Here is a 7,147-nt window from a genome sequence, read left to right on the forward strand (position 1 = left end):
GCCATGGCAGGAAAGAATACTGGGGTCAAATGACCTCTGCCAGCTTGTGACCATTATTCCTGGTCACTCCTGGCAGTGCTCGGGGAAACAGGGACTCCCCCAATGCCTGCTGATCCCCTCTGACTAGTTTGTAAACTCTAGAGTTAGTAGAATTATTTCCATACTTTGCCCTAGCTAATAGGACCTGGGTCTCAGCAGAGAATTGCAGCTATTGCTGTTGCAGCTATCCTGCTTCCAGTGCTGGAGTTAAAGTGTGCAACACTAACTAGGTATTTTTGGATGGTGTTGCCTAACTTCTTACACACACATCTTTGTAAATTGACTGGAGGGTTAAGTAGCCTCAAATTTTGTTGAGGCAGAGAAAGTCATCAGATCTGAGGAAAATCTGAGGGCCTTGTTAAACAATAAGTTTAGGTAGCTTCTGGAGCACATTAACACCTTTAAGTGGCTTAAAGCACTTGTTATTCATTTGAGAGTTACACCACTCCAGGGCAGTATTATTTCTAATCATCCTAATTGAGTTCCTAATACAGTGACCCCACCTGAGTCATGGTGAATGGAGATGCAGCAGGGCCGGGTATGGCACCTTGCTTCCCAGGGATGTCATACGAACAAAGCACTGCAACCCTGACGTGCCCAGATGCCATGGTGATTCCTGCCACTGCCCAGACTGGCTTGCTGTTCCTGCCTTGGTGATGCAGATGGGACAAGCTCTGGAGAAAAAAAGGATCAGGCCCCTCAGAGCTCAGGTGGTGTCCAGCCAGCTGGCAGCTCAGCCAGTGGCACTGGGGGTGGGAGGGTGAACTCCAGAGAAAAAAAGGATCAGGCTCCTTGGAGCCCAGGCAGCCCAGAGGGGCAAGCTGTCATCTGATCAGGTTCTGCCTGAGTTCTTAGGGACCCAATCCTTCTCCAGAACTCAGCCCCCTTGCCACCACTGGCTGGGCTACTAGCTGGCTGAGTGCCGCCTGAGCTCCAAAGGGCCTGATCCTTTTTGGGGCTCAGGCAGCACCTGGACAGCCAGCAGCCCAGGCAGGAATAGCTTGGGGGGTGGGAGGAAAAAAAGGATCAGGCCCCTCAAAGCTCAAGCAACAAGCTAGTCCAGGTGATGCAAAAATGCACTGCAGCCACCAGGCACTCTGGGGATGCAGTGCTTGCTCTGCCTGGAGGGAGCAGCGAGCCAATTCTGCCCCTAGCTCCTAGTCCTGCTCTTGCTCACTAAGACTGGAGTGGTAAGTCACAGCTGTGCAGGTGCAGGACAGTCACAGATGGTTTTTTGCCTTAAGATGTGACTGTTCCACTAGGCCAAACAACACTAAACTGATTAACATTTGCTTGGCTTGCAGCATTAAAGTCTAACAAGGCACTGAGGCAGCACACAGACCTGGGGCTGCAACACATCAGCTTTGGGTGGAAGGACAAAACCAGACTGTGAATAAGAGCTGTTGCTCTTTATACACAACTACATATTTGCTTGACATTAACAAATCCCTGTCCCATGGGATTTGTATTCTGCACCTTGTTGCATCTTGCTGCAAAAGGAAATGCAGTTGAGCTTGAGGTTGTGGGTTAAGGAAGGGCTTAGTGAGCTGGTGCAAACACATTTGCTGCAGTACAGCCTAAGGGATCAGAAATCAGAACTGTCACTCCTCAAGAGACTGAAGTTCCTAATGCAGTGGAAGCAGCATTTAAGCAGATGAGAAGATGGGCATGCTTGTACCCCTTTGTGTTCTCATTGCTACTTCAGCCAACATATACAACCTGCGCATGTCAACTGCCTCATCACATTTACCCAGCTAAAGAGAAGGTTAATGTATAGCCATGTTTGAGAGTCATGTAGAAAATAGTTGGGATTTCAGAATTCCCACTTCGCTCCACTCCACAAAAGAGAAAATGTGCTGTCTCACACCAAACACTCATCAGAGGGACAATGGAGTTTGCAGAGAGAAACAACCATTTAGGGCACATATACACATGCAGTGAGTGAGGCTGTTCCGATGTGCTGTAATTACAGCGCATTGGAGCAGACTCAATTAACCAAGTCTGCTGGAGCATGGTAATTACTGCATGCCAGCAGACTCCAGCATCTCATGTACCAGTGTCCCTGCGCTGAAAACTGGCTGTGGGGGTGCTTTAACTGAAGCTCATTCAACAAGCTTTAGTTAAAGTTCCCCTGCTGCCATTTTTAAGTGTGGAGACACTGATACATGAGACACTCTGAGCACTTTAATTAAAGTAGCTCTTGGAGCCACTCTAATTAAAGAACCCTCTTCCCCCTGCCACTCCCAGAGCCCTTAGTCTTCATTCCTTCATCCTGAATTACTTCACGATGCCGAATGAAGCAAAATGATGTCCTAGCTATAGCTGACTCTGCACAAAGCTGTTTCTGTGCAGGGATGCCGAGAGGGGAGAGGGGGCGTGAGGGAGGGGCAGGAGGAAGGGGAAGCTCCCAGTATAAGAAAGTTTAGATTTAGATCTACAGTGAAACTATCTGGGCAACATACTGCTATTTTTATCAACATATACCACTAAGCAGGATGTGAAAGCATAAGGTTGTTTTGTGTATCGGACTACAAAACACTTACCTTTTCTGTAGAAAATGCATCTTCTCTTAAAGCATGTCCAGCTTTCATGAAGAACAGTTATGGTAAAGTGACTTACAGTAGTTGAGAGAAACTATAGAAAAATGCTTCTTTTAATACATGAAGAATGGGAGAATGACACATACACCTTCTCTGCTGCCATTTTGATATCAGTTTGCAGAAGCTACTAGCATCAAGATTAAGTGTGAAATTGCTGTTGGCATCTGAACCTGGCATTTATCTCCACTAACATAAAAAAAAAAGAAGGGTGTTCATTTGGCATAGTCTTTACCCATTAGCTATTTTCTTTCATTTTTGAAAGAGGAAGACAGGAAGAGGCAGAGGCAAGGACAGACTTGTTTATGGCAAACTAGAACTCTGCTGGAATCTGTAAACATGCACCGAAACAGAATGTGATGCTCATGGGACATGCCTATATATTCATTAATATATTTTTTCTACCCATTAAATTTGGTATCTCCAATATGAGGTACTAGATAAATGTGCCTTAGACTGTGCTAACATGCAGTAGCTCAAGCACATGCTTTTTAGGTGACACTTAATGCACAGTAGACTATTCTACTGCTCATTAGCGTATTAGCATTTTTTTCCATGCCACTTTAATGTGCAGTAGAATAGGCTACTGCTCATTAAAACACATGCATAGAAACACCCATCATTCCATTTGGATTAAAATGGTAGCAGTACCTGAAAATATCGAGGCATGAACTCTCCAAAGATTTCAGAGTTATTTACACCAGGAACTGAAATTTAAATGATAAACTTGGACCATTATTCCAAGATTAAGAGAGAATGGCAGGTTTTGGGTGGGGTGAGGGCATGGTTAGGAAATGTTGATGAATGCCACTAATATAACTAGGTGTGAAAGAGACTTGGAAAAGAAAACCTAAATAGTAGCTGCATTTGTCAGGAAGATGATGCTGCCACAGTGGAGGGTCAGTGCAATAAGGGAACTGAAGGCATCTTCTAATAAAGGTAACTCCTGAGCGTTATTAACAGTTTCCTGCAGGCACGCAACTTTTCAGGTAGATGAATAATTATTGCCAGTATCTGGTCTTGCTGTCATATATCTCTCCTTGGTCAAGGGATGCTTATCATGTTACATGTTAGTCAAGGGTCTACCAGGAAAAAGCAGCAGGCTGGAGTCTCACAGAAAGAGCAGCCTAATTTCACTATAGAAAAAAAGATGATTTATAACACGTTGTGTTAAAATGTCAGAAAATTCCACTCTCTTCTAGGCTGAAAAATCAGGATGAGCCCCCCAGTTTTGGTTCCCAAGAGAGGCAGCAACACTATCTGGGTGTCTCCATTCAGGTTCTAGTGCAAGGGAGTATGAACTAGAAAATAACCTGTTCTCTAATGTGCTGAACCTGGTTTGGAAATGTCAGTTGTCCAAAGAAGATTGAAGGATGTTATTTTAACTCATCAATCATGTCATCTTAACAGTAATGATGAAGGAAAGAAGAGACTAGAGTAAAAGTCTGCCTCAGTTAAATGAGCTGCTCATGACTAGGGACCTACTGAATTCATGGTGGAAGTAAAGTACACAGCGGCTTCTTTAATCTTGTGTGTTCCCCATGAGTGGCTCACCCCTTCCTCCCCCCCCCAGTTAGTAGAGGGCCCTGACCCTCCCTCCTGATCAGCAGGGAAGCTAAAACCCCTGGTTTTAAACATGGTGTTGTTTGTGCCTTCCCACCAGTCCCCCGCAAACAGCATCTGGGGCCCCTCAGCCAATCAGTGGTAAGAGATGAAAATGGCACCATATTTAAAAGTTTAGCTCTAGCCTCTCTGCTAATCAGAAGCAAGCCACAAGCAGGGCCCCTTCACCAATCAGTGTGGGGGTGGGGGGCATGGAGGAACCTGCAAGATTAAAGGAGCCATAGCACACCCCACTTCTGCCATGAATTTGTTAGGTCCCTACTGATGAAGTATTTTTGAGCTTTCTGGAAAGTGTACACAACTGTTAAATAGCCAGGCAGTTCATTTAAAATGAGAACAGGCATACAAATCTTAGAAACTTAAATTCAGATATATTTGAGTGAACCGGGATTCTGGGGGGATGTCCTGCTATGACACTCCCTCTAGTACCAGTGATACAGTGATATCTATAGGTGTTTTGCCACCATTTCACCTCTCCCTCCTTGAATGCAGTTCTGGCAGACAACAGTGGCTCTTTGAGCAGTGACTGCCCTGTTGTTACTGCTCTTGGAAGCACCACTGCTAGAGCTGAAATAGTGGTTATACTCCTATAGTGTCTAGTGTGTGTAAGACCAGAGCCAAGGATCAGAATCCTTCATAAATAATTTGTTGACTCTGTACATGGACTGATAAAAGGAATCAGTTTTCTGACCTGAGATTCATGTACCTGTAAACATGTGTAATTTAGCAGTGTATCATCTCATTTTGTCAATGAGAGGTATTTCAGACCCTTCCTCATTCATCACAGCTGTCTTGTTTTGTTACATTACAAATGATTGCTGTTAATTCTGTGTTTAATTATGCTTAACATAATTTATATGCTATCCAGTGATTCTATCTGTTGGACATAACAAAAGACTGTTATTTTCATTCCTACTTCCTTCTGCTTCTCATTTGTTGACACTGAAAGCAGCTGGACCTGTTCCATGTGAATGGAAGCAATTATGAGTATATACAACAAACGCATTAATCTCAAGAAAGGCATCTAGTGCATGGAACTGGTATTTCAATATATTCATTGTTCCTCTTCTCCTTCCCTACCTGTCCACATTTTCTTCCTTTAATTTTGAATTGCATCCCCTTTCCCATTAAACATACTCTGTCTTATTCACAAGTGCTAGAATGGTTCCAGAAGCATAATCCATTTCTGGTAGAATTTGTAATAGGAAGAGATGTTTCCCATCCAGAACATAAGTTTGGTTTGTTCTGAAGGAAATCATTACCCTGGAATACATAATACAATCAATTTTAGGTCATGGAAATTGGTAGTAATAAGAGAAAAGGAAAACATCACAGACCGAGGGTCCAGGTGATAACCATTTGTTCTAAAATAACTATAGTTCATTGTTATGTTGTGTTATGGTTCTGGTTGCTGTGTAGCCAAGAACAGTATGAGAGTGAAAACAGGATTAGGCAGTGTAAAAAAATATTTATTTCTTAGAGAAGTTATTTTCTTTACCATGCCTCAGCTATGGGTTCTTTCTTTCTCTCATTATGTTAAACACTGTGTGTGCCATAAAAAAAAAAATCCCTCCCCTAAATTTTCGTTCTCATGAGGGACATTGGCTTGATCAGTTTATGAATGGAATTGTGTGCCATAGTTGTTGATGATAGCAAGGGAACAGACTTGATGACCCAGTATATCCAGACTGGTTTTACGCTGCTACAGTAAAAAACAAAAACCTTATCCTAATCCTTTCTATATCTGAGCCAGCCTTGTGAGCTTTGGGTCCCATAGAAGAGGTGTTAACAGCAAAAGCTACCATTATAATAAGTGCTGGACAGGACCTCTTCATCAGAAGCTTTCAGCATAGAAAATGCTGATTTGTCAAGCATTAATTTTTTGGTGGCAATATGCTGGATTTGATCAAAATTGAGCATTGATCAAAAGAAAGGAAAAGATGTCTCATATCCATGGTGACCTTTATCCAAACTGGACAGAGCTGGTACTGGAAGGCATTCTGAATGAATTACTGATAGATTTCTGGCTATTCTAAGAAATGAAGACTCTCTCTCTCAGATTTTTTACTGAAAAACTTTAGATAGTTCTTGGGTTCATCTTGATGAGGGATAGGGAAACATTCTGAAATCTAGAAAATAGTCAAAGAATGGGGTAATTATTTCCTGACCAGCTCCAAGTAAAAATAGTACTAATTAAAACTCACTTGTGGAAAGGATTCACTTTCTATTTCCTCATGTGAAGTCATAATCTTCTTTGTCACATGATAGTGTGGTACTACAGACTGATTTTACTATGCAAGAGAACATGCAAACCATAGCTAATTGAAGTACTCTAAACTGGAAAAACATTTTGGCTAACAATGGCTTCAGTTTTAGTGCACGGCTATTTTTTTAATTTTCTTTTTATAGTCAAGCCATTGTTTCTCATATCAAGCCACTTAATGGTGATTGTTTTGAGCACTGTAACTGGGTGCATGGCTCCAGGGTGGGAGCCCAGCTGTGGGAAGTTAATGAGTAATAGTCTGCCTGCTCAGGGGATGGGACTAGCTGAGAGGGATGATTGCTGGTCCCAGAGGTAGTTAAAAGCTCCCAGGGAGGGAAGCTGATGGAGAGGGGGAGGAAGGCTGCACAGTCAAGGAGGCAGCACAGAGCCAGGGTGCCCTCTCCAGGTCTGAGTAAGGACTGCAGGTTTGTGTTAACCTTTTGTTATGTATATGCATTTGTTTTGTTATGGATGCTGGGTTTCTTGTGGTAACCAGTTTGCCTCAGGAAAGTAAGAGCTGAAGCAGCAATTCACTATGTGTGGTAGACTACACAGGCATTTTAAAACTCAATAACAGCTATGGAGTCTGGAACCCTGCTAAAATGGCTGGAGTGGCTGTAGAAGG

At 43.0% G+C, this 7,147-nt stretch overlaps 1 long non-coding RNA gene across 1 annotated transcript in view; it reads left to right on the forward strand.

Annotated features, from left to right (window-relative positions):
- Positions 1–1,713, forward strand: part of LOC109305607 — a 23,545-nt gene extending 21,832 nt beyond the window's left edge. The window contains exon 3 of the long non-coding RNA XR_002099650.1: positions 1,702–1,713. This is a non-coding gene — a long non-coding RNA (uncharacterized LOC109305607). The remainder of the gene's footprint in view (positions 1–1,701) is intronic.
- Positions 1,714–7,147: the final 5,434 nt, after the last annotated feature.

This window comes from Crocodylus porosus, unplaced genomic scaffold (genome assembly GCF_001723895.1).
Source record: "Crocodylus porosus isolate Cpor-Errol unplaced genomic scaffold, CroPor_comp1, whole genome shotgun sequence".
Taxonomy (NCBI): domain Eukaryota; kingdom Metazoa; phylum Chordata; order Crocodylia; family Crocodylidae; genus Crocodylus; species Crocodylus porosus.